A 26,414-nucleotide genomic window follows, 5' to 3' on the forward strand; every position below is an offset into this window, starting at 1 on the left:
CAATTCGAAGAACTTCAATGATTGGGGTGGTCCCTGCCCGCTGGAGCCAGACTCGGAGCTCGTAAGTAGCGGGTGGGAGGGGAGGGCTGGAGGAGGAGACCATGGGGGGACCCCTGCCAAGCCCCATCCTCTGCCCACTCCCCCAGCACCCGCCCCCCATGGCTGTTCAATCCAGCCCTTTTAAAAAAAAAAAAAAAAGCCCCGATTCACTGGCTTATGCCCGATGGGGCTCTGTCTTGTGCGTGCACTCCCCACTGGGCAGGAACAGTGAGTCTGGGTTTTTTTTGTTTGTTTGTTTTTTCTTAAAGAGCTGGGATGGATGAGGCAGCCATGGGGGTTGCCAGGGGGAGAAGGGGGCTGTCAGGGGGGCTCATGCAAAGCCCCCCACATGGTGTGGGCCAGTGCAGGGCAGCGGAGATCAGCCCCCACCCGGCAGCACCCAGTGAGTCGGAGCTTTTTTCCAAAGTGCTGGGAGCTGGGGTGGGAAGGGCACCCAGTGCTGGGGCTGGGAGACCAGGTGGAAGATCAGCCTGTGTGATTTGGCTGAATCAGTTTGGGACAGTGATTCGAATGACTGACTTGAATTGCTGTCCCCTGAATCAGCGGAATCCAAAGGGATTGTTTTGCACAGATGCTTTGCACAGGCCTAGTTTTTTCTTTCTTGGAGCAGAATTACTACTGGTGAGTGTAGAGTAGTTGTCTTCTTTTTCAATCAGAGGCCAAAGTAAAAGTTCTCATTTCTAGAATGTGGTTTTAAACAATGTGCATAAAATCTGAGAGTGAAGAACTAGGGAAAGTATTTCTCTGAACTGGACTACAAAATCTTTAAAAGTAAGGATTGTCCAATGCTTTTGCTGGGACTTAAACCTGGAGGTTTCTGGCTAGAGAGTCTTGCCTCTGACATCTGCTCTGGGTCAGATCAGTCACCATATTTGGGGTCAGGAAGAAATTTTACCCCATGGGAAGATTGCTATGGACTGTGGGTTTTTTCACTTCTTCTGCAGTGGGGGTTGTGGTCCTCTGGGCACTGTGAGTGTATCAATTCTATCACAGGCCAACTCAGCTGTTAGGTTCAGTTTCAGATCAAGGAGGCAAAGTTGGGAGTGAAGTAAAGACAAATTTTATTATAGCTTACACACACACAACAGTTAACAGAAAGATAAATGTGATAAGCAGATAATGCAGTATTAAACAGCTAATAGTAAATAACAGATAATAACAACAGATAGATCAATTCTGTCTCAGGCCAACTGGGCACTGCGAGGGTATAAGCCACTAGGCTGTTCAAAACAATGGATAGACAGACATGGGTTGGCAACTTATTGATAGTCCCTTGATGCCTAGGTATGCGTCAAGTGATTCCAGCAAAGTTAGGCGTCCCCAGTTGACATTGTCAGAGGGATTACTGGGGAAGGTCCCTTGATCAGGATCCGATCCTCACTCACACCAGGAGTCCGGAGTCCGGGCGTGGAACAGAAATGACCATTCTGTTCCCTCCTTCCTGCTGGTCACCTGATGCACATGCTTTTTATACCTAGTCTTATGCTAATCTGTTGGCTTTAGAGCCACTCATAATCTTGCTCTATAGCTGTTACTCTATGGGATTGAAAGGTGTTAAAAACTATCATAAAAGGTTACTACCTAGACTCGCGTTTATCCAATAAGCAAATTACAATGCAGCACCTTTAGGTTTCAAATTGACATTGGTCTGCCTAAGCCCCAACCCCTTTTAGGTTGTTTTGTTTTGAATATGCTTTCTTGGGACGTGCTTTCCTGGAATGTGTTGGGTGTGCCAGGCAGTTGGATCCAGTTTTTTATCGTTAAACCTGAACCCTGAGCAGAAACCATTAGGTCAGCTAATCTTGCAGCTACAGCTTTGCCTACGGGGCCCAGTCAGTTCCACGAACAATTAATTTGATCACTTTGGTTAAACTTATGACAGAAAGTTACATTTGCAGTTTACAAACTTACAAGCTTTATATTAACTAATAATACCTGTTTAGGCAAAATACCAAATGACTCTAGGAAGCACATATTTATTGCTTATTAATCCCTCTGGTTCTGGCCATCACAGTCTTCTATCTGGGATCTCTTGAGCATATATTAACTACCTTTACTGAAGGTGGACTTTGGTTGCTGTGTTCCCTCTGTTTCATCTGTGGCAGGTTAAGGTGTTGTGTTCTCTCTGGGTTTACAGTGTAGTTTGTCTAAGAGGTTAGACAATTGATTTGTGTAGGATGGTGTCGCAGGGAAGATACAGGGGACAGACCCCGAGGGGCCAAGGGCGAACCCCGGGACCCAGAACATAACAGGGAAGGCGAGGAAAGAGGAAAAGAAATGGAGACTCCCTTACCTGCAGCTGATGCCGTGGTGAGACGGGAAATAGCAGCGGGACCCATGGGGCTGATTAGCTGCATCTTTTTGAAACTGTGGCCAGCTGCGGAGAGGAGTGAATGGAGCTGGCACGGGAAGATAAAAGATGGTTCAGGCGAAGAAGAGGGAGGAAGATCAGGAGCAGAGTCACCAGAAGAGGTGTCTTTGGAACCCTGATTAGGGGTGAGAAGGGTCCGGATGACCTTCCACGAGGCAGGATGCTGCATCAGAGACTGCCAGAAGAAGGAAGCCAGCAGCAGTACGGCAGATGCCCCTCTTCCCAGTGAAGGAGTTGAGGAAGAGGATTCAAGGGTTCAGAATGAAGAAGATGACAGCAGGGATGGCCCCGAAGAGAGGGTGACGGAAGTCGAGTCAGCAACCCAGGTGGGATCGGCACGGGAATGGGAAGGCTCCAGGAGTAAACCCAGACAGGGAATGGAGAGCCTAAGCAGTGGGAGGGGCTGCAGGAAACAAGCTCCTACTGGCTAGAGCTGCCCAGTGAGGGACAGAGTGGGCTGAACTTGAGGGACCAGCAGTAGTCCAGTTTGGCACTCAGCGGGGGATAACTGCCCAACATATATGTACCCGGGACAGGGTTAGTTGGGGAATTCTCAGAGCTAGGGTAGCCCATTTTGTGTCAGGTCAGGAATTTTACTGGCAGTGTTTTCCTTTGGTTTCTTTCTGTTTCCCACTTGGAGGGGTAGGAGGAAAGGCCACAGTGGGCCTTAGAGTCGGCTCAATCTGAGGTCGGGTTAGACCTTATACATCTGTACCATAGTGCCCATTACATCAAGAGGCGAGGGTCGGGCCGAGAGACTTCAGCAACTCATCCAGGCTGGGTATCAGGGCGAGGTGTAGGGGAGGTTGGAGCCTCACGGAAGACTGCTGTCCAGAGATCCCAGACTCTGGATAAGCCCCAGTAGTCGAACCCCACCACTGAAGGAACAAACAAAGTCGTGGCAAGTGGGATTGGGGTGGAGGCTACCCCGGGGCAGGACATCCATGTGGTACAACCACAGGGACGGAGCGATGAGCAGTCCTACACAACCAAAGCCAGGCGGCACGGGACCGGATGTTCAAAGCCCAACAGGTGCAGATGGTTTTGATGGGGATGGTCCTGAGGTATGGGGTCAGATTGCCTGGCCTGAGGAGGTTCCTTCTGGGGCTACTTCTCTCTGATTCTATGGCCCCCTCTACACATTACAGGTGTCATGCAGTTAACCAGTTAATTATGCAATTACCTTGAGACCAGCTACACATGTAAAGAACAGGCAACCCTTACTTGGTGCTCTCAATTCATTGCTGAAAAACTGAGCATTAAGTGAAACCAAGCGTTAAGCGAAACCAACCTTCACTTGCACTTCTAATTTTCTAAAGCCACCAAAATCACCAGAATCAGGGCTGTCAGGATTAGTGCCAGTTTCAGTACCAGTTTTACAATGCCTATGAGTGTTATAATGAAATTTGCTGAGTTCTAAGTGGAATTAGTGCTAATTTACATTATACCCATATATCAATAGTGAAATAGTGCTAAGCAAAACAGTGTTAAGCGGGGTTGTCTGTACCTATCAAGTCATAAAAAGCTCCAGCCAGCTATAAAGTTGAGACTTCAAAAATGCATACGAACTTATAGTTGGTTACTATCCAGCTTTAACTTGCATGTATAGCAGGGTATCTCCTGCAGTTAGGAGCACAATCAGTTGTGGGCTCCCAGCTATAAGGCTGCCCCCTGCCCAGGACCAGACACAGGCATGGGTGAACCAGGTGGCTGCCTGAGGCCTAGATAGAAAGGGGCCCCCAAAATGGTATTATTATTATTATCATCATCATCACCTCTGGTGAAGTGGGGCCCGATACTAAAAGTTCACTCGGGGCCACTAGGAGTTTAGGTACAGTGTTGCCTCCACCCAGCTGGGCTGTGAGTCCTACAATTGCTAGGGACTCTTAGACTCAGCAGCACCCCACAGCTGACAGGACCTAGTATTCCAAAGCTGCAGGTGCTAGTTTTCCACAGCTAGTTGTCTCCTGGTGATACCCTCACCCCAGGGATGCATGAAACCCTTTGGGCAAGAGGATCACCCCAGCAGCAATTTTTCATTCTGTTTTTTGGATTCCTTCCCCCCTCCCCCACCCTTGGGGCTGGAAGCCCCTCACCTGAGGTGCGTGCAGATCCCAGCTTCAGGAGCTTGCTTCTTGCTGGTGCAGGGGGAGGGGTATCCCTGCTCTAGCAATAATGTGAAATAGGATCTCATATGTGATCCCACTGTCACACCTCCTGCCATGCACCTGTAGCAATTGTATGAATTGTCCTTTAGATCCTACTGTGGCTTTACTTGCACATGTAGAGAGGTCCTATGAGTCTGTATAGTAGTATGGAGTGTGCATTATTGGTGAAGTAGTATGTTTATCTTTAAATAAAGCATTCTTTCTGCATGTTTATGAGGCAGCTTGAGATGGTAGAATTTCGAGAATGGAAGATACACATGGTCTGTCCACTTCTCTATAAGCTATCTGTGTATGGAAAGCTTAAGCCAGTAGCTGATAAGCTCAAGTTAATGACTTTGTTTTCATACTTCTTTTCTGAACGACTACAACAAGGATTTCCCCTTAAGAAGGTTGATGCATGGACTTATACTTGTTTAAGCACATTGTGATTTGGGAATTTTCTTTAATTAAACATTAAAATTGCCTTTAACTGACCCTCACTAAGTATATTTAACTGACCTTCACTAACTGATCTCACTAAGTATATTGAGTTAGAATCTTACTGCAGTTTCTTCTTACTTCTTGCTCCAATTAAGAAGTTTGTCTTTTGGACTGTTAGGAAAGGTATTATTGCAAGGAGACTGACTATATGGGGATGTCCAACTGGTAGCCTATGTGCTCCATTTGGCCCACAAGGAGTTTACATGTGGCTTGAGGGCTCCAGCTCAGCTGCCACCAGTCCCATTGCTCCTGGTGCTACAGCTGTGGAGGTCTTTGGGTCACAGCTAGAAGCAGTCTGGTAAGCCTGCTGCCTAAATGGTGATGGGGAGACTTGGGCTGCCTGCACAGCAGCACTTTTCTAGGCACTTGGGTGGGAAGCTTGTGCTCCTTGCATGGCAGCAGTGGTGTGGGGAAAGAGCTCTCCTGTGCAGCAGCAGTGTGGGGGGAGACTCTCTTGCCCGTAGCAGCAGAGGGTGGGAATTGCACAGTGAGTGGTGGGGAAGCTTGTGCTGCTCCATTGTGGGGGCTGGCATTGCCCATGTGGTGCCAGTCAGGGGGCTGGGGACTAGCATAGCAGGGGTGCCATACATGGTAGAGATCCTAGGAGTCAGCACAGGGTGTGGCTGTTGGCACTGGATTTATGACCCAGATACTTTGTTCTGGGCGAACCCAAACCCTCAGACTGACCAGGACTTCTCCATTCAATAATAGGTACATTTTATTGATACACAGTAATAGCAGATAAGAATAATGCAGGCAAGGCAAACAAAATAATGCCCCCCAGATTCTATATCTACCAGTCTGAATGCTGTCACAGAGGGAAGGTAAGTCTGGCCAGTACGTGAGCTTCACCCTGTGGTTCTTTTTTTTAATGTCAGATGCCAGCAGTGCGGAGATTGAGGGCTGCGGCCCACCCCAAGTGGGGTGGGTGAGACAGGTTGGTGGTATGCCCTCTGCCCATGGGGCCTTAGGTTCCCCAATCAGGAACCCTTTGCTGCTCTGAAATTCCTCCATTTTATATTCTTTTCCCCTCCTGATTAAGTCTTCATTCCTGGGCATCATTGATTGGTCTCTCTGTGGTCATCATATTGTCCGTATTCTGTCTTGTAAGCATATTCCTTCATTCAAACAAACCCATCACATGCACACATCTTAATCTGGTCATTTACTGGTGTCCTAATTTGGGCCATCCACCAAAACCAGAAATCCTAAGGGCTCTGCAGCTGGTCACTGTAACCTGGCCAACATGGCAGAGTCCCTTATCTCATGTTATGGAACAGTGTGGTACATGTCTTCAATTTCCAAGCCTGTGTATGTCTGCTTGTCCGTTGGCCTCAGACATGATGTCTGCTGGTTCCAGACACAGTGGACCTTGAAGGAAACTTTGTCACAACCAGGTTTTTAGAAACCCTTGCTGTTCCCACTAGATCATTATTCTAATACAATTAACATTGTATTTTCTATAACCTAGTTGTGTTCCCCCTCCTCACCCCCATCCCTCTTACATTAGGCCCTTGCTCGGGCAGTTTGTATTTTCCTACTGGCTTTGTCATCTTTTTGGATTCATAACTCTAAACATCTACTAATAAAATTCAATCTACTTCACCTACAAGCCAATTCCCAAAAGGAAACTTTTAAACATCATTTTCTAACCATGTGGCCCTGTAGTGTATAGCTTGGGGCCTGCAATCCATGTTGCATGCACCCCCTGGACTCTGAAGGTGAATATCCTTGGATTTTATGATAGTGTTTCACTTGCATTGATTGGTCTATAAGTCCAGCTAACCCACAATATGAAAGCAAAGGAAAGTATTGCTACCAAACAATAGACTGAATTATTTTGAGTATTCTTTTTTATTATTTAAGATGAATGTAAATATAACTTTTTATTTAAACTACTCAAGGTAGGTGGGGCAAAAACTTGAGAAATATAAATTTTGCAAGCTTGTATTAAAGGGCAAGGGGTGTGTTATAATGTAAATCAGAATGTGTGCCTGTACTGAAATTATTCTTAGCTGTAGAGCCAATGGGACATGCATTATACACAAGCCATGATCAGGCTGTATCCAAATATCCTTTCAGTACCAGTATTACCCTTCCTTAGGTCTGGAGAGAAATCAACACAACAACACTTCAACCCTACTATTTTTTTAAATGGAATATATTTTGAATGGAATTTGTTTCTTTCAGTAGAGATCCTCCATCCTATTCATAGTCCCTTGTGTCCTTCGACTTCTGTTCTCCTTCTCCACTGTCATTCCTCACCCTGGGGAGCTCCCCTTCTTCTCCATGGTGTTGGAAATCAGCAAAGGGAGCAGTGAAAGCACTATTTTAGATCTATTGTGGTCCCCTACAACTTGGGAGGAGCAAGTACAGGGAAAGTCATGCTCAGCCTTATGATTCTGGGATGAAACATGCCCATGTATGCAGCATGCCACGGTGACTGCTCTGTGTGGGGATGGCATATGTATAGTCCTGTCAGCAGTAGGCAGTGAGGGGTTGGAGCATGCTCAGTTCAGATACACTTGTCGGAGAATTTAGCTGCCCAGCTTTGATAAATCTCTATTGCATGTAGGTGAACACTTTTTTTTTTAAACTGAGTGAAAATTTGGACAAAATTTTCACCACCACAAGAGAGGCCTATTCCTGGTACCATCCTGCCATATTTTAAACCCATGCTTCAAAGCATGAAAGTGCTAGACCTTTTTCTAGGAAAATCATTTTTCCTTAATATTGTTCTCTAAAATAGACAAAATATTTAAACTGAAACTGTCCAAGAAATTAGCCTCAAGCACACATCTGTCCTAAAAATCTTCCGACTCACTCAGGATGGAACTGTTCAGAACAGCTGTTGGGGGGGGTGGGGAACCAAAATGTTAAGCAGATGCAAGAGCACCTAATGAAAAACTTTACGTGTCGCTGGAAACCATTGTACCACTGGATATTGTAGGATAGATATAATGATACACAGATCTAAGAATACTTGCAGACAGTGCTAGGTAGATATGATGCACCACATGTAAGCAAAAAAAAAAAAAAAGAAAAGAAAAAGAGAAGGATATTCTCTTTACCATTGCAGTATTTACCACATCATTCCTATTAGTTCAGATTGCAACACTGCTGTTTCCGCAGCATCTCCCATGATCAGCTAACGACTCACTCTTACACATTCACACACACACAAGATTCACTTCTTCCAAATAGTTTTCCTACAATGGTAGTAAACTCTATCACTTAGCACTTGGAGGAAAGAATAGAGCTCTTTTAAATATATACTTTTAGAAGTTTTAAGTTACTCAGAAACCATTACGACCATTATACACAGTGTATATGAAGACCCAGTGAAATTCCTGAACTTAAAATGTGTGACTTGTATGAATCATATTCCATACTTTTAAGGGTCACTGTTTTATACATATATCCATAATAGATAGAAACAAAAAATTTAAACCCACAAAATATAAAAATGAGGAATTATTTCAGCTGGAAATATTTCACGAGCAAATGTGTGAAGCAAGGCTTTTTGCAAGTGATAGCTTTTATTGGACTAACTTCATGGTTGGGATAGACTTAGACAACCTTTTGAATGCAGTGAATGCTTTGTGAGAAAATGTTTATTCTGATTACCAGTCTCACTGTGATGGTTGAACACCTTGTGGGATTTCAGTCTGTTTGCAATGGCATGGGGTTAAAGCTAGAATGAGAACAGAGTTGGAAAATCTAAAACACTTGGGACCGCAAGGGGCTAAATGACCATAAGCCTGCCAAATTGCAGGGGAAAGCGTTGTCATTTATAAGCACTTGATCCTTTGAAGGAAGGGTGTAAGGCCTTATTTTTTCCCCTCTGAGTTTTGATGGTAAGTAGTAATTATTGCTTATGGTACAGCAGGTGAAATTGTAATAAACTTCCCTAGATTTTGATAGCTTGAGGTCTAGCAAGTGTTACCACTCTAGATGCTGGCACCAGAATTTACTGGACATCTTTAGAGCCTGGGGGCTCCTTCAATCAGATCTGGCCTGTGTTTTCCTTTGGGCTGGGGCCTATGCAGTTTATAGAGTCCAGGCCTTTTGTGTAATTTTTCTACCATGTAGAAAGGGATTTGCATGGCTGGGAAATGCAGTTTTGCCAGAAACTTTCTCATCAAAATAGAACTGGCAGAAAGCCAGAAATGCCCTGATTTTTGCCTTGGATGTGAATTTTCATTTCCACAGCATTTCAGTTAATACTTGTCTCACAGCCTCTTCTGTCTCTGCTGATGCTATTGGAAGGTGGAACAGATTCCAGGAACTGAGTTAATTTCTAATCATCCGATCCACCAAACTGAGCCTCCTAGGCAAATCTGGAGGAGGCTCTTGTTTTCAGTATCTTTCCCCACTGCAGCAGTGGGGAGAGGGCTTAGGGTTGAGTGGCCCAGGAGGCACACAGATTGCCCACATGCTTTCTAAATCTTTATTTGTGTGTCTGCCTGATGGACAGATGAAAGGCAACCTACTCAGCATGCAGATGGTACTGTATGTTGGCCTACAGCTGAAAAAAGATAAGGAGGTTTTTCCCTTGACTGACTAGAAACTTCTTCAGCCCTCTTGCGAATAAAAATGATTTTTGCTTTTTTAAAAAAAAGGAAAAAACATACAGCTACTAATTCCACAACAGGATTTGGTCATTTGGAACTTTGATGCAATTTCCTTACTGTCAGCATCTTGAATTTCTATGACTCTCAGCTGTTATTATCCAGTATCAGGGTGGGGCAGGGTGCCATCTCTTTTACTCCTTAACAGCTCAGTTTAAAACAGCCTTCATGTTAAAAGCCCACACGCAATATTTTTAAACAAGCTTCTTTCTGCATTAAACATTTTATAAAATTGTTTTACTAATAATTCAACTTATATTAATTTTAAATGTTTTTTTTTTTTTTACCAAAATCATTTCAACTCGCACATCTATATTTGTTATCAAGTGAGAGACTAATTTCTTTTATCTAAATGCAAATGTAATGAGAAAACGAGTACAGTTACATGGGTAGTAAAATGCTATGGCACAGCACTTTAGGAGTCCGTTAGCATTTTGTCTGTCTCTTTAAAGGGCTTCCGTATTGTCTTGGGCTCTCCTGGAAATGCAGTACGGATTCCTATCACATCTTGGTTGCCATGGCAACAGCAGTCTTTCCCATAATGAGCTGCATCATCTGAACTGATGTCACAGCATCATGCAGCAGGTCACACAAGGCACCTCCTAGTATTGCATCCTACAGATGTGCCGTAAACATCAAAAGAGGATGGTTTGAACAGGAGATGGTAAGTGCTAAATGTTATGCTTGTTTTCAATTACAGCACTGCTTTCTTGATTTGTGCATGGCTCTCCTAATATTAGAACATATGGGTTTTGCTATGTGAAAATGGGGTTTGAAGAAAGATGCTGCATGCCTAAATATTATTTTTCAGGCAGATGGGCTAAGACAAAGGCCTACTGAAGGCACACTCAGCCGGAATTTTGTCTAATTATTCTTGCTATGTTTGTGTACAACATCCTGAGTATCTTTACAGAGTATATTTGAATTTCAGATTTACATCCGAGTTGCAATAATTGTTTGTAATATGGAGCTAAAAGCTATTTGCTATTTTAGTGCCATGAAGACAGAATAAACCTCTCTTCCTTTTATGTGAAAGGGATAATATTTTCTGTAAACAAGCCCCCCTTTTAACCTATAAAATCCTGAGTAGTTTTGCAGCATGAATATCATTATTTACCTTCAGTAGGGCTAGGAAATGTGAGAGTACACAAAATGCTACACACACCATGCTGAATACGCAGTTGGCACTTTAAAAATTTTAAACATGGTTCTGTACTGCTCTGTTTTTCTGGCATTTAAAAATAGAGAAACAAAATTATGAGACAAATTTGTTTAAAATTTTAACACTCCAGTGGTGAAGTAGGTATTTTGAAAGTCCAGCAGCTTCTTGCCTTGCCTTTTTTTTGTATTCCTTTTCTTCCATCTTTTTATTGTCAACCTGTGCATGTGTATTTAGTAGATCTCAGACCCACTCTTTTCTGGAAGGAAAGCAAGTCTGTTTTCTGCTGCAATTGCAGTAAAAGGTGTAGCCGAAGATCCAAGCTTTCCAAGTGTTGTTGCTGTGTTCTTTCACACACGAATAAAATAAAATATGAATAATGGTTCTGGCTTCCCCTCTATAATAAGGGGGAGAATGTAGATGTTAGCATCCCAAATGATTTGATTGTAACATGATATCTAGAAAATTTAGCAACTCTTCAGAATGTCTGTCTAATGGTTTCTATGTTATAGTGTGGTCTTGCATCTGGCAACCATGTTCATTTTACTTAACTTTCAAGCTAATCTGACCAGATGGAATAGAACAATGTTAATTCTTTTTCTTTTGAATGTTTGGATGATTCAGTCTTTCAGCTGTTTGCTGTTAGAAAGAAAGAAAAGACCAGACACATGTCAGTTTTTGATTGATCAATATGTCCACTAGGAATAAGGGAGTGGTCTCGGTCTCTGGTTGCTCAGTTTAGTTTGTGTTTGAAAAGTGTAAAAAGAAACACCAACCACTACTGCTTTCCTAATGTCTATCAAATATAAAGAAACACAAGGCAGTAGATGTAAAGCATAATATAGTAAGGGTAATCAGATCTGATTCCTCTTTATAGGGACAGGCACGATGGTCTCATCTGGCACTAGCTGGAATGGAGCTCTTAGATTTAATTAGACAGTCTGCACCACATCTTGTATGCTATTTCCAGTGTGGTGTAAGCACACATCTGCTGTGTTGAAGCACAAAAAACAAAACAAATAGAGGATGATGCGTATTACAGTGATGTTGCTCTACTTACAATGTTTCTTAAAATGAACTGTGGTATTTTACAGTATACAAGTAGTAGTCTCTTGGGATCACTGGGTGTTCACCAAGCACGCTCAGAAGGGATGAGTTAGCAAGAGGGTGGGGGAGGATGTCTGGCTGGTGGCTGAATTAGGGATCTAAAGAAAACTGGTGAACAATGTTTAAGTTACAAGTTCAGGGATCAGATGTAATATGCAATTAAAGGTTGGTAGAGGGTGAGAGGCCTGGATTAAGCATGACATTATTAACGCACAGTAATGTGCTTTGTTAGACCTTGCATGTGGTGACTAGCAGCAGCATTAGAAATTTTGAAGACTAGACTTAATTATGAATGATATGAATTGGCTCAGGGAAATGAAGTCCTGCATCTAGTCCTGGGTTGGACTAGATGACCTCTGGAAGTCCCTTCTAGCCCTCTTTCTCTATGAAAAATGTAGATAAATGATTGATATACTAGTAAATCCCACCCAATGCAAAAGATTGTAGTTCGGGGGGGGGTGTTGATAATTTAAAATAAACATAATTTTCAAAGCTTTCTCCCCCATGCCCTTCCTTCAGAACATTGTTTGCTCTGGGAAACACCCATGGATAACAGTTGTAATGACAGTGCTGGCTTCGTGGGTACATCACAGACAGTGCTGGTCTCAGATCCTACTAAATACCTTATTTAGCAACATTTTTTTGTTTACTTAATATATGACCAATAGCTGAACAGAAGATGCTGGGAACAGAGAGAGAGAGAGACTTGTACTGAGGAAAAAGAAATTAGCCTTTCCAATCACATGTAGTGTTGCAGAAACTTTCTAGAAATAACATAATTCTGGCTCATGTTAAGGCATAACAGTCATGATCAGAACAATCTAGTGTATGAGGCAGGGTTTAAAAGCCTGTACATTATTGGCATTTCAATTTTATCTCCATGGCTTCCCTTTGTGCATCATTCCTGAAACAAATACATTTTGTAAGCAATCCCACTGCAGGAGGAGATGGGCTCAGCAATATTGACAGGAATTCTGACCGCAGTTTTGCAGTGAGGTATGGTTAGAAACAGAAGTGTAACATAAAAGCGCGGGTAGACTCAGAAGACGGTACTGCTTAATTTTGCTAAGAATTTGATGATGGAGGCTGTATATAGACGTTTGGGGGAGGTTCGGAGGAGGTTAGATAGGGTTAAAAATGGCCACCCAATCTAACTTAGTTTGCCCCGGTGTGGACCTTGAACAAGTTAGGTAGATCTAACTGTGAACTGTATAGAAGTTCAAGACAGTTAAATAGGTCTAAAAATAGCCAATCCAATCTTAATTAGCCCTACCTCCTGAGGTGCACTAAATTTAGATTGGGTTGACCATTTTTTTAGACTCATCTAACTGTCCTAAACTTCTTCTATACAGCTCCCAGCACAGCCCCACTACCAGCCCCAGCTCTGGGCTGCACTTTTCCTACCCACTGCCTGGTACAGGGCTATTTTTAGCCCCCCAGCCTCTTTCCCCTCCCCACTCCTATCCAGAGAATACCCCCTCCCCCAACCCGCCAAACCCCCCATCTTGCAAGCAGATCCCAGTGCCAGTTTTACTAGTGTTCACCAGTGCCAGGAGCCAAGTAAGTAAGTTGGGGTGGTGAGAAGGGCAGGAGGGATGGGGGGTCATTCATTTGGGAGTTGGGGAGCTAAAAATAGTCTGTGAACCTGGGGGATTGGGGAAGAGAGTCCCTCATGCCCTGCAAGCACCTCTACAGACCCTGCTGGCTCCCTGATCCACCCCATAGATGCTGCCTATCCTCCTGATCCCTCCCACAATTGCCCCCCGCAATTCTCCAGTGCTCCCTGGGTACCCTGTCTCCCCTCCCATATTGCCCTTTGGGCCCCCCCCAAGCCTACTTGCTCCCCCCAAACCCCCCTACTCCTCCTCCCATCCTGACTTGCCTTAGATTAGGTGGCCATTTTTAACTTGGTCTAACCTCCCTGAATGTCTATATGCAGCTGGAATGTTTATTTTAATCATGGTACATGGAGATGGTTCAGGTGTCAAGCAGAAACCTGATCCTTCCCAAACTGACAGACCTGATTCCACCCTGGGAATTTGCCTTGGAATACAAAAGGGTAGTGCTTGTTAAATGTGCATTTGTGGCTGCAAGTTCTAATGCAGATGCCATCATGTAGACTTAAATCAAATGACATGGCACGCACTCCTAGCACAGAGATTTCTTCCTTCTCTGTAGTCAACCCTGAAGATTTCTGGGGTCTAAAGGTCTCACCTCTGGATTAGATGGCTGCATAGAGCCATCTTCTTCCCCCAGTTGGCTTAAAAGGGGAAATAGGCATCTAGGAACCTATTTCTAGTAAGTAAACTGAAAGAAGAATTTTGTAGTGAAATAGTCAAATGTTATGTTCAACAGTACAACTGAAGTCTTAATTTGAGTTGGTGGTCTTTTCAAAAGTGCTTAAATGGCGCATGGGCTCATGTCCCATTGAAACTCAATGAAACTTGTGATCTATAAAAATTATACAATTACAAAAAAAGTTGCTGACAGAATTGGGGGCCTGATTTCCCTCCACACCCCAGGTTTTGAACGCCACTGATTTCAGTGAGAACTGTGGTCTTCAGAGCCTGGTATTCAGGCTCTGTACTTAAGAAAATCATTGCTGTATAGAAATTAATAGTCAATACCATGCTTACCTTCTGCAAAAGATACAAAGCTGATACTGCACTACTCACTGTATAATCCATGTTTTAGCGTGGGGTGGCTGTTCACTTATGAGACATCACATTTTCAAGAAGGGGAGGAAGGAAGAGCCTGGCAACTACAGGCCAGACAGCCTCACTTCTATCCTGGGGAAGGTCTTTGAAAAACTTATCAAGGGCCACATTTGTGAGAGCCCTGCAGGGGAAGTGCTGTTGAGGAGTAACTAGCATGGGTTCATGTAAGGCTGATCCTGCCTGACTAACCTGGTCTCTTTCTATGACCAGGTAACAAAGAGCTTAGATAGGAAGGAGGAAGTTGCTATCATCTTCTTGGACTTCCAGAAGGCCTTCGACACAGTGTCCCACCCAATTCTGGTGGGCAAGCTGAGGGACTGAGGCATTGATGAATGCACGGTCACATGGGTGGCAAACTGGCTTCAGGGGTGCACCCAGTGGGTGGTGGTGGATGGGTCGATGTCAACGGGGGAGGGTGTGGGCAGTGGAGTCCCCCAGGGCTCGGTTCTTGGGCCACTGCTGTTCAACATCTTCATTAGCGACCTGGACGAGGGTGTGGAGAGCACCCTGTTCAAGTTCGCTAATGACACCAAGCTGTGGGGTAAAGGGAATACACCGGCAGGCATGGACTGCATCCAGGCAGACCTGGATAGGTTAGAGAAGTGGGCGGAACTGAACAGGATGCGGTTCTACAAGGACAAGTGCAGGGTGCTGCACCTGGGGAGAGGGAACCAGCATTATGGTTATAGGTTAGGGGCTGACCCTCTCAGCAGCACAGAGGCAGAGAGGGATCTTGGAGTCAGGATTGACTCCAGGATGAATATGATTCGCCAATGTGATGAAGCAATAGGCAGAGCCAGCCTCACCCTGTCATGCATCACCAGGGGCATCACTAACAGGTCCAGAGAGGTCTTGTTCCCCCTCTATGCGGCGCTGGTCAGGCCGCAGCTGGACTAGTGTGTCCAGTTCTGGGCGCCGCACTTCAAGAAGTGGAGAGCCTAGAGAGGGTCCAGAGGAGGGCCACTCGTATGGTTGAGGGCCTCCATGGCCAGCCCTATGAGGACAGGCTGAGGGACCTGAATCTCTTCAGTCTCTGCAAGAGGAGACTGAGGGGGATCTTGTGGCTGCCTACAACTTTCTCAGGAGCCACCAGCAGGAACTCGGGGAAAGTCTGTTCACCAGGGCCCCCGTTGGAGTCACCAGGAACAATGGCCACAAGCTGAGGGAGGATAGGTTTAGGTTAGATATTAGGAAGAACTATTTCACTATAAGGGTGGCCAGAGCCTGGAACAGGCTTCCCAGAGAGGTGGTGCTCTCACCTTCCCTGGAGATCTTCAAGCAGAGACTGGATAGGCACATGGCTGGGGTCTTATGACCCCTCTGACCCCCAGTGCTCCTTCCTGCCCATGGCAGGGGGTCAGACTAGATGATCTATCTAGGTCCCTTCCGACTCACTGATTCTATGATTCTATGATTGGTATTGGTTATTGCTTCCCATATCATAAGATTAAGTAAATCATCATCTTTACTTGTTTCATCCTGAAATAAATTGTTTTGTAAGTATAGTTTAAATAATATTTTATGTCTGGGATTTGAGGGGGGAATTCAGGATGAAATTTCCTTCTCATATGAAGAATAGAATATTGAAATTGAGGGTCAATGAGTGGTAATTCTGAAGCTCTGGGATCATATCATTCATGTTTAGATTGGACACATTTAATACCAGAGATTGGGATGTCCTCTAGAGCTGTGCAAAGTTTCAGTCCCTGATTCAGAGATTTGGCCACCAAATCGAATCCAAATGGCATCAGAAGACCTTTTAATCTCTCTGAATTGAATTGGAACCCTCTGAATTGATTCAGAGAGATTTGGAGATTCAGACATAAAGACAGCTTTAAATGTTTTTTCTACATACCTCTAAGTATCAGGCAGTTCGTGAATGCTGGGATGCATGGAGTGTCCCACAGAAGTGCTGGGGGCTCCCCAGTGCACTCAGCAGCTGACTCAGAAGTGGACCAGAAGCATTTCTGGGTCTGCCAGGGAGTGTGCTGGCCCCCGCCCCCCCAAGCCCTCTGGCTTGGCAAATGGTGCCTCCTGGGACTGGGGGGGGCACCCAGGGTCCCCCCAGGGACAATCACCAAGTCAGGGAGGTGGGGCGGTGGGGCAGCGTGCTCCTTAGTGGATCTGGAAGTGGACCAGAAGTACTTCTGGTCCACTTCCAGGTTTGCTGCCAAGCATGTGGAGAGCCCCCCCCCTGCACTCCTATGGGACACTTCATGTGCCTCAGCATTGCAGCGTTGACAAGCTGGTACCTTGACGTATGTAGAAAAAACATTTAAAGCTGTGTGTATGTCTGAATTGCCGATTCTCTGAATCGGCACCGAATCTTCCCATTCGGATTTGGCCAAATCGAATTAGGGACGGTGATCCGCATCAATGAATTGAATCATTGTCCCTGATTCGGACTGAATCTGAATAGAATAGGGCTCATTTTGCACACCCCTAAAGCCTTCCTCTGCCCAGGAGAGTCAGTGGATGTAGTTGTTACTTTGTTACATGGGCACACATGTTGATTAATCAATTACCTCCCTACATAGTATGAGGGCACTGGCAGGTCATCTGCTCTTTCCAAGGGAAGGCAGACCTGTTTGTATGTCCACAAGGACATTTGGAACCAAGGGCACCCATACTGAGAGCTCTTGGAATTTGTTATATTAGGCTTAATGCTTCTGCTAATTCATGAGCCATTTTATAGGATGCACTATTGTGTGTATTCCATTTTTATTTAAAACAAAAGGCATGCTTATAGCTATTTAAATAAATCTCCAAGTGTGTTTTATACATTTATTTAGCCAACATTGAAGTCCTTATATTTTTTAAAATTTATATAGGTTGTATTCCTGTGAATTCCAAATACCATCAAGAGCAACAGAGATACTTTACTTAGAACTGTGGTTCCCAATCTTATTGGACTTGAGGCAGTCCTCCATAACTCTTGTAAATTTAGTGGCACCCAATTTTAAAAAACTGATTTATATATTGTAGTACTTACTTCCTTTCAGAGGAGCCAGGCAGTGGAATGGCACATCATCCAGGTAGAGACAGTGCTTTATCTGCCTGAGTTTGTGCTCTATCTGCCTACTTTATCTACTCATCTCCTTGCACATCATGGCACTCTGGTTGCCTGGCTGAAAATCACTGACCTGGAATCTAGGTCCTAGATAATTATGAATGTTGTTGCTAAAGAACCTTAAATACTATGGTTTATAGGGAAAGGAAGTAAACCTAGAACTCTCAAAATAATGCCTTTTCCTCTACCCTTCTTGTGGTATATTTGGTTGGCAGTACCTGGACTATGAGGAATTTTGCATCCAAGCAAGGCTGACTCAGCTCTTTGTCATTCCAAGGTCAATTAAGCACTGAGCAGCTCACAGTGTCTGGAACTTTGAGACAAGATATCAAAAACAAGGGTTCTCATTGCTCTGCATTAGCGGTGATGATCTCATATCACATGTCGGATGACAACGTTGCCCTGGCATCCTTGGAGAAGGTAAAATGTTGACTTAGTTGCTGCTGAAGTAACTGAATAAATGTGATATTCTTTTGAAGGATGTTCACTTGAAAGGCACTTCATCAGTGTAAGCTATTTGTTACCAGCTAAATGGGATAATTGTAATGCTTTGACACTAAGGGTGAGGTTACACATTACATTTAGATACGGGTGGATTCAGAATTTTTAAGAGGGGCGCAGATAATGTGACACATCATTGCAAATAACAGATGCAAGACATTTTTTTCTCCAGTTAAAGAGAAATCTAGAAGCTTCACTAATAAAGGGGGCTAACACTATATTATTCAGTTTAAGATCAAAGCAAAAACAAATATAACTATTGGAATGTTTGCTAGAGTATATATAAAGGGTTTTTTTAAATGCAACAAACTAGGCAAAAATAGTCACAAGATATTGTATCGTTACTTCTTGTAGCCATTAGAATTAAATGTATATCTTTAATTCAGATTTATAGAACAAAAACTAGCCTAAGGTGTCTTGGCAGTGCCTCCAATGTTTACCATCAGTCATTTTTACATCTGAGTTAATATTACCCAAGGTAGGGGGGTTGGACTTGATGATCTGCTCAGGTCCCTTCTGACCCTACAAACTATGAAACTATATCCTACTTGAATTAAAGTTTTTAGCTGCAGCCAAAAACAGTCTGCAGGGCTGTGAAAAAGGAGAAAGTTGTTACCAGGAATGGCTAACAGACAGCAAAATTGCAGAAAAAGTATAGTTTGGATAGTGAAACATCAAGACCATTAAAAAGAATACAAGGTCATTAGCACTCAGGGAGTATAGAGAGATAATCAGGAGATGATATTGAGCCATGAAGTCAATTCATTCTCTCAGCACTACCAGAATATAAATGCCACTGCTAGTTTGAAAGTTTGGATGGAACAGGAATCAAAGGAGGGTGAACCATTGCTCACCTCATGGCTCTGTCTCTCCAATTAGACTGTACAAAATCTGTGGAATATGAGGCAGTGTTGAAGTTAGAACATGCTCTGAACAGTTGTACATTAATACTGTTTGTTGTCTGCATAGCTCTGACTTGTCACTAGAGGGCTGGTAAGCAAGGGTGTGGCTAGGAGCTAGGACACCTGGGATCTATCCCTGTTCTGGGTGGGAGGCGGGTGGGCTGGGAACAATGCATTCTTGGATGCTGGAGGACTGTAAATTGCTCATTATATCTTTGTGAAGCAGACTGAAGTTACCATACTATAAACTAGGTAGCATGGCCCAGAGTTAACCCTTGCCTGAGTTGGCATAACTTTGAGATGTTTAGAATGCACTTAGCACAGGTTAATGAGCTTTAATGTGCAGATGCTGATGTTTTAGTATGGACTTAGTATTGTACTTAGTGTTGCCGAAGTGTAATGCATAACTTCGCCCTTATATTTGCAGGCCTTTAGCAAATTTAGGGTTGGGGGTAGCTTGTAAGAAGTAACCAATTCTCCTGTGTTAGCACTTTTCAGGGACAGTCTCTATGGGCACTTATACACATACTTTTTGGTCCTGCAATACACCGGAGGTCCACCACTTTGGAGCAGACTTGATTAATTGAGTCTGCTCTGCACAGGAGCTGATGTGCACTGTGCTGTACTGTGTGCAGTTGTATAAGCAGCAAAATGTATATCAGTGCACAGAAAATGGTGATGTGCTTTTGAACTAAAGCACCTTCTATGTGTGTTTGTTCAAAAGTGTGCCACAGCATTTTGTCAGCACTCATGCACATTTCACCACCTATACAACTGCAAGTGTTGCAGCTCCAAGCACTTTTCAAAGTGCCCAGTGTTGCAGCACTTAGAGGTGTAAAAATGTCCCATGTGTCTTTTGGAACTGCACTGAGCACCCAGCTTCAGGAAGCATCCAACATCCCATGTGATTCAACCTTCATCTAGGAGAAGAGGCTAAGGAATGCAATATATATTGAACTGGAGAACCATCATTAAAAACAAACATGCAAACAAAGTGCATTTCTGTGCAGCAGAACATAGATACAGAAGTGCTTGCCTTTTTTAAAGCAAAGGTGTTACAGTTCAAAGAACTTGTAGGCAGCAACCATGTTTAGTCTATTCCAAATGGCTACCATTTCAAAATGTCACATTTTACTCTGGCACAGCTATCTTTCAATGGGTGGAGTAGCAATCATCATTTCACAAATAGCTGTGTAACAGATTTCCCAGCCCACATGAAGCAGAGTCCTGTGGGAGCTGACACACTTTGAAGAAGATGGGCACTGTAGCATTTGTTCATACTAAAAGAAGTAGTAATGTTCAGTTGAGACGGCATTCAACCAGTAACTGCACTGCAGGCTTGTCTAATGCTTCTCCAAGTTTAACTGTAAAAGTGAATGTTATTTTCTGTCTTTTAAGAGGGGCCCTTTACTGGTCTCGTCGTAGGCTGGATGTTGTCATAGTTTCAGGATTAGGATGCAGACATGAAGTTGCTTAGTGAGCTGCCAGAGAATAATATTGATTGTGTACCCACTCAGTGTGTGGGTGCTTAATAAAGCAGTGCTTAATAAAGGAGGCCTGTACTGGCTGTAAAGCATGTTTCTCTTTTCTATCATGCACTTTACCCTTTTTCCCTTGCTATGGTCAGTTTTCCAGGTTTCTCTCCCTTTGGCTGATGAGTGATAGGAATAAATATCTCTGTGGATGATGCCAAACAATCCTGTAAGCAAGCCAGGAACTTTAACATTAGAATATCACTCTCTTCATGCAAGCTCCACCTTGCAGGCTCTGCGTGGCTACTCCCTTTTTGATGAATCATATGTCAACTTCCTTTTGATCTGTTCAGATAGTGCCCTTTTCACTTCCTTCAGCAGCTCCTTTTTCTGAGGGTTATTCAGTGAGCTCCTTCTCGTTGAGTGTATCTATATGTGCGTTTTACTGTGGAGTAGACTAATTAGCTCCACAATAAACCATCACCATCTACATGTATTAGGGTGCAATAAATTAATTAACTCTGCCCTAAGATAGTATTATCCTCACCTTGCATGTACCAAAATGCACATGTAGACAGTGACAGGGCTAGCTGGGGCATGAGGGTGGTAATGTGTGGGGGCTGCCTCCTGCCTAGCCCCACACTTTAGTGCCCTTGTACTCAAGCCCGGTCTGCTGCATCCCAGAGCTGAGGACTGAATTCAGCCCCCTGTTAACCCGGGGTTGCTCTGCCATGGCTCAAAGTGCTGGGATCCCAGGCACATATGTAGATGTTGTAGATGCAGAAGCAACTGACTCTGGTGCAAACTTCACTGGAATTTATTGTTCCACCTTAATTTCATGTGTAGATGCACCTATTGAGTCACCATCCTCTCCTCATTTAAACCCCTTGAAAAATCACACTTCTCTGAAGTCCGCAAGAAGTGAGTTTAAAACAGTCCTGTATAGAGACTCTGAGGGTTGGGTGTTCTGATGTTTTGTTACTTGTATTTAGGTAATACTTGGATAGCCTGATATTAGAATTAATGGGCGTTTATAGACGAGAGGTGGGAGGAAAGCCCTTTAATTAGCATAGTTTCAAGAGCTGCACTAATTAAAAGAACCCTAAGTGTCACATGTATCAGAGAACCTGCCATTTTTAAAGTGCCCCACCACCATTTTTCAGCACAGGAACACTGACACATGTGACCCTGGAGTCTGCTGTAGCATGGCAATTACCACGCTCCAGCAGATTCAATTAATCGAGTCTGCTCTGAAGTGCTGTAATTACAGTGCATCAGAGCAGCCTTCCTGCATGTGTATAGGAGCCCAATAGTGCTAGTTGCTGTATACACAACAGTCCCTGTCCTGAAGAGTTTAAAGTCTAAATAGACAAGACAAAAATTATGAGTAGTCTCATTTTACATCAGGAGAACAGATGCTCAGAAAGATTTAAATAATTTGCCTAGGCCAAACAGAAGGTCTTTGGCAGAGCAGGGAAAGAAACCCAGGTCTCATGAATCCTGGAAACACAAGAGTACCTTTTTTCTCAGCCTTGCTTCCTATGATGATCCTGTACTCTTTCAACATCCCCTCACCCCACATATCCTTTCTTTGATTTTTACTTATTTAAAGAGTCAGCTTTCTGGAGCAGGGACTGACTTTAGTTTTGTGTTGTAAAGGGCTGAGATCACTGTTTAAGTACTAAGCTAGTGATTCTCAATCGGGGTGCCTTGACATGTCTTGAGATCCTTTCAAGGGTGTCATCTGGTGTCATGCAGTGTTAGCACCGTTATGTGAGCAAACAGGACTCTCAGGATAAACCCATGAGTTCTTTGCAAAAGAAGTATCACTGTATTATTTTTCTCATTAAAAAAATGTAGTAATCAAAAAGCCATGAAAACTAAAAGCTGACATTTTTCAGTGGATGCCTTTCTAACAAGAGATGCCTTGAGTCTAAAAAGCTTGAGAAACACTGCACTAAGCAAATGATCATAATAATACATCTAATTTGAAAATTGGTGTTTCAGTGCTTGCTTTTGAAATACAAAACTAATTTTTGCATTTTATATGCGTGTTAGCATGAAAAAACCCGACTGTCTCACAAAGAAAAATAAAAGCTGTTTCCTTATTGGATATAAAAACACTTGGCTTTTGTCAGTGAGATACTATTCACTGCCAGGGGAGTTAATAGCATTTTAGAAAAGATGACTCATAAAATAGGTGGAATGAAAAAATTGTCTGTTAAAAAGTTATTACTCTTATTAGATTAAAAAGGTGGGGATAAAAATAAATGGCTAATTTCCATTAAAAAGGACAACCTTTACTACTTAAAACTGGGTCAACTGGGAGAAAGTGTCTATTGGAAAGACTGATATTGCATTCATGTCTTCTCAAACACCACAAGATTTCAGATCCACTTGAGATAACAGCCTCAGTAACTAGGTTGGTTGTATATTATTACCATTGTAGCATTTCCATTTTCTTCTACTTATAATTGTATGCAGATCAAGAATAAATATACTGATTACTTGTATTAATCTTCTGCACTTCTTTAATACTTTGGTGTGGATTTGTTGCTGCAACACGCTGTGGAGAAAATGCAGCCAAAACCCTAACTAGCAATGACAGTAATAATAGAAAACTGCCTGTAAACGCTGTAATAAAACTTTAGTCAAAGAGGCAAATAAATAACTGCTATTTGGAGATTTAATTTAGTTCACAAAATCATTAGCTTTCTGTGTTTTTACTGAGTAATGACTTCAGCTCACGGTGTCTGGAAAGCTGATGGCAAAGGCATCTATGCCTGCAGCCACACTTACCTGCTCTTTACATACACATTTAGATCACCTCTAGCTGCACCTCTTACCCAGGAGAATGTGAAAGCCCTGAAACTTGTGCCTAAGAACCTTTTCAACCAACGTGTGTACATTCTCATTACACTTTATGCCACTCTCCCATTCTTTAAAATTTAACAAGACTCTGTTGAAATGATAAATCAAGCTCGTATTAACCCAGGAACAGGAAATGTAGCTTCAGGCAGAAAAGGCTGTTACTTGGCAGACTTCAGCATGTCTAGCATACCATTACCAAAGCAGTGATACAGCAGATATGAAGAGATGCCATTGTAAGGGTCAGATATTTATAATCAGGTGTATTTCTGTACAGATTTAATCTGTAGTCACATTTCTTTAAAAAAAAAAATACTTCTCTCACTTATTTTAAATAGCTTTTTTGGGCTCTGGCAATAAACTCTCAGTCTGAATCTCTTATTTTATTTTGTCAAAGTGGTCAATTTTGAAAACAAATTAAGGAATTCTTAGGTTCCCCCACCTCCTGATTTTTGAAGGCAGGATCTCCTCTGCCCATAATATAGGAACAAACTGTGCTAAAGGCAGCATCAGTTATAAATGTAGTTTTATACTTGTTAATAGAAGGAAAGGAGTTTGACCCTTTCAATGCTGCTCATTTGAGATCTGTTTATAGGGAAATAATTTTCTTGAGTGAATCTTTAAGTTCCTAATGTAGCTCTTATGTTTTGGACCAGATTGTGTGAACCAAATGGCACATGCTGTTGTAAAATGGGGCAGGTGCAATTCAGCACAACTGTTTTATCAGTATGCTTGTAACCCACAGTAAATAGAGCTAAATACGATAACTTTACCCTTGTTTTATTAAGGGGCAAATTACCAAGGTTTATCATTTATTTTGAGTTCAGAGCAGAGAGATGAGACAGTTGCATTGCACATCAGCTGATCCATTCCCAATGTGCCCCACCCCTCCTTTACACCAGTGTAACTGTATGCCTGTCCATGTCCAGAGTCTAGAAAGTGAAAGGATATTCCATTTGGCTTCAAAGATATTCTATTTCCCCCATTTTTTCAGTTTAATTCTACTTCTACTGATTATCTCAACTTCAATTGCATCCCTTGTTTCCAACTACAAGATGTGTGGGTTCATAGAGAACAAGGTTACATAGAGAAGCTGTGGACTTCTCTATCCCTAGAAACTTTCAAGAGCAAGTTAGACAGACACTTGACTGGGAGGGTTTGGTCAGGGAGATAGGGGCTGGACTAGGTGACCTCGTGAAGTTATCATCTTAAGATATTTTCTACTTCTTTGACTTGGAGACATTCTTTGAATGGCCGGAGTGCAGTCATGTACTCTGCAAATATTCACTGTTCCCTTCTCTCCTTGTGTGAGATGAGATGCTGTTTGTCAGAGTTTTGGGGTACAGGGCCCTGAAGCATTCACCATACATACTGAGATGGATGGGTGGGTCATAATTGAAACCAGACAAAAATTGTGCAGGAAGCTCAGTACCCTTCTCTGTATTATGTAATCACAATCTGGTAGAATTGGTACCAGCAAACTTGAATGAGCTTAGTGGACAGAGCAGTGGTTTGGGACTTACGTTTGGTTTAGTTCTGTTTCTAGCTCTGCCCTGGCCTTGTTCAAGATATGTCTATCCCTGGACTTCATTCTCTCTATCTGAAAAATAGGATAATGATACTGTCTTCTATGGCAGAGCACTTTGAATCTATGATGCAAAGCAACATATACAAATTAAGTGGGGGTATGATTAGTAATTCTACTTTACATCTGGGCTAGGGAAAGACATTCAAAAATTCTGAGCCTGAACTGACTCAATCTTTGGAGGCCAATCCAACCTGACTAGACTGAACTGGTTTGAAACTGGACAGACATGCTCTTTGGACTGAGGAAATTCAGGCATATGCCTGCAGTGGCTCCGGCTAGAAGCCGGAAAGTGCTTGAGAAGCCCTCCCTTCCCTTTCTTCAGGGAGCTGAGCTGAGGGAGGGGCGGTCAGGCACTGGCAGGACTCTCATTAGGGATGTCTGCTTGCACGGTCCCAAGCTTTTCCCCACTGGATGCTCGAGGGGCTGGAGTGTTGCCAACCCCAAGCCCCAGGCTAGCACTGAGGCAAGGGTCAGGGGGTGCAATGCATGCATCTGTTAATGATACAGAATTTTGCAGTCTCCTTCCCTGCTTCGTCATACTGTCTGCAGCAAACTGACAGGCAAGCAAGACAGCTAGTAGCTGATAGTGATAACAGTTTTTATCATCCAATTAGCACAACAATGGCCTCTCTCCATTACTTCAAACTTCTTAAACAGCTAACTGGCTGACCTGTTGATTAGCTCCAAACAGCCCTTAGCAGTTAGTGTTCTGTCTCCTGCCCCAGTGAAATTGGAAAGAGACACAGACACCTCTTGGCATTAGCTAGCATACCACATGCCTAGAGTCCTGTGAATCTGGGGTGTGTGCTGTGGAGGATGAGAGGGAGGGAGGTGGGGATTTCCTGCTTAAGCAGCAAGGTTGGGGGGCATAGGGTAGGAGGAAGCCAGGCAGACCCTGTTGTGTCTGCAGTCTCTGCTGGAGCCTTAGACCGTATTAGCTAGCATACCACATGCTGGCTATGGTCCTTTCTGTGGCAGAGAGGAAGACGGGTTCCCTGCTTAAGCAGCAAGTGGTGATGGGGCAGGGGGAGGGGGACATGGGGAACCCAGCAGACCCTGCTGTGCCTGCAAATCTCTGTTGGAGCTCCAGCCAGGGAGCAGAGGGGAGGGACCTGCTCTGCTGTGAAGCAGAGAGCCCTGCCCAGCCCAGAGAGCATGCTGGGATGCTGGGGGACTCTGATTTAACTTAAACCAGCAAGGGGTCTGGGACAAATCAGTTACGTCTAATACTACATTCAACCAGGTTTAACTGAAACCGGTTTCAGCCATTTTGAATCTGGTTTATCTGCACTGAACATCTTTTCTGTTACAGGTTTAAAC

At 43.5% G+C, this 26,414-nt stretch overlaps 1 protein-coding gene across 1 annotated transcript in view; it reads left to right on the plus strand.

The window, feature by feature from the left end:
• The first annotated feature begins 10,174 nt into the window (after positions 1–10,174).
• The window catches only part of AKAP6 (A-kinase anchoring protein 6), a 439,998-nt gene continuing 423,758 nt past the window's right edge, over positions 10,175–26,414 (plus strand). Inside the window, exon 1 of the mRNA XM_019552170.1 lies at positions 10,175–10,374. The gene's annotated coding sequence lies outside the window, so the exon portion shown is untranslated. The remainder of the gene's footprint in view (positions 10,375–26,414) is intronic.

Source organism: Crocodylus porosus, unplaced genomic scaffold (assembly GCF_001723895.1).
Source record: "Crocodylus porosus isolate Cpor-Errol unplaced genomic scaffold, CroPor_comp1, whole genome shotgun sequence".
Taxonomy (NCBI): domain Eukaryota; kingdom Metazoa; phylum Chordata; order Crocodylia; family Crocodylidae; genus Crocodylus; species Crocodylus porosus.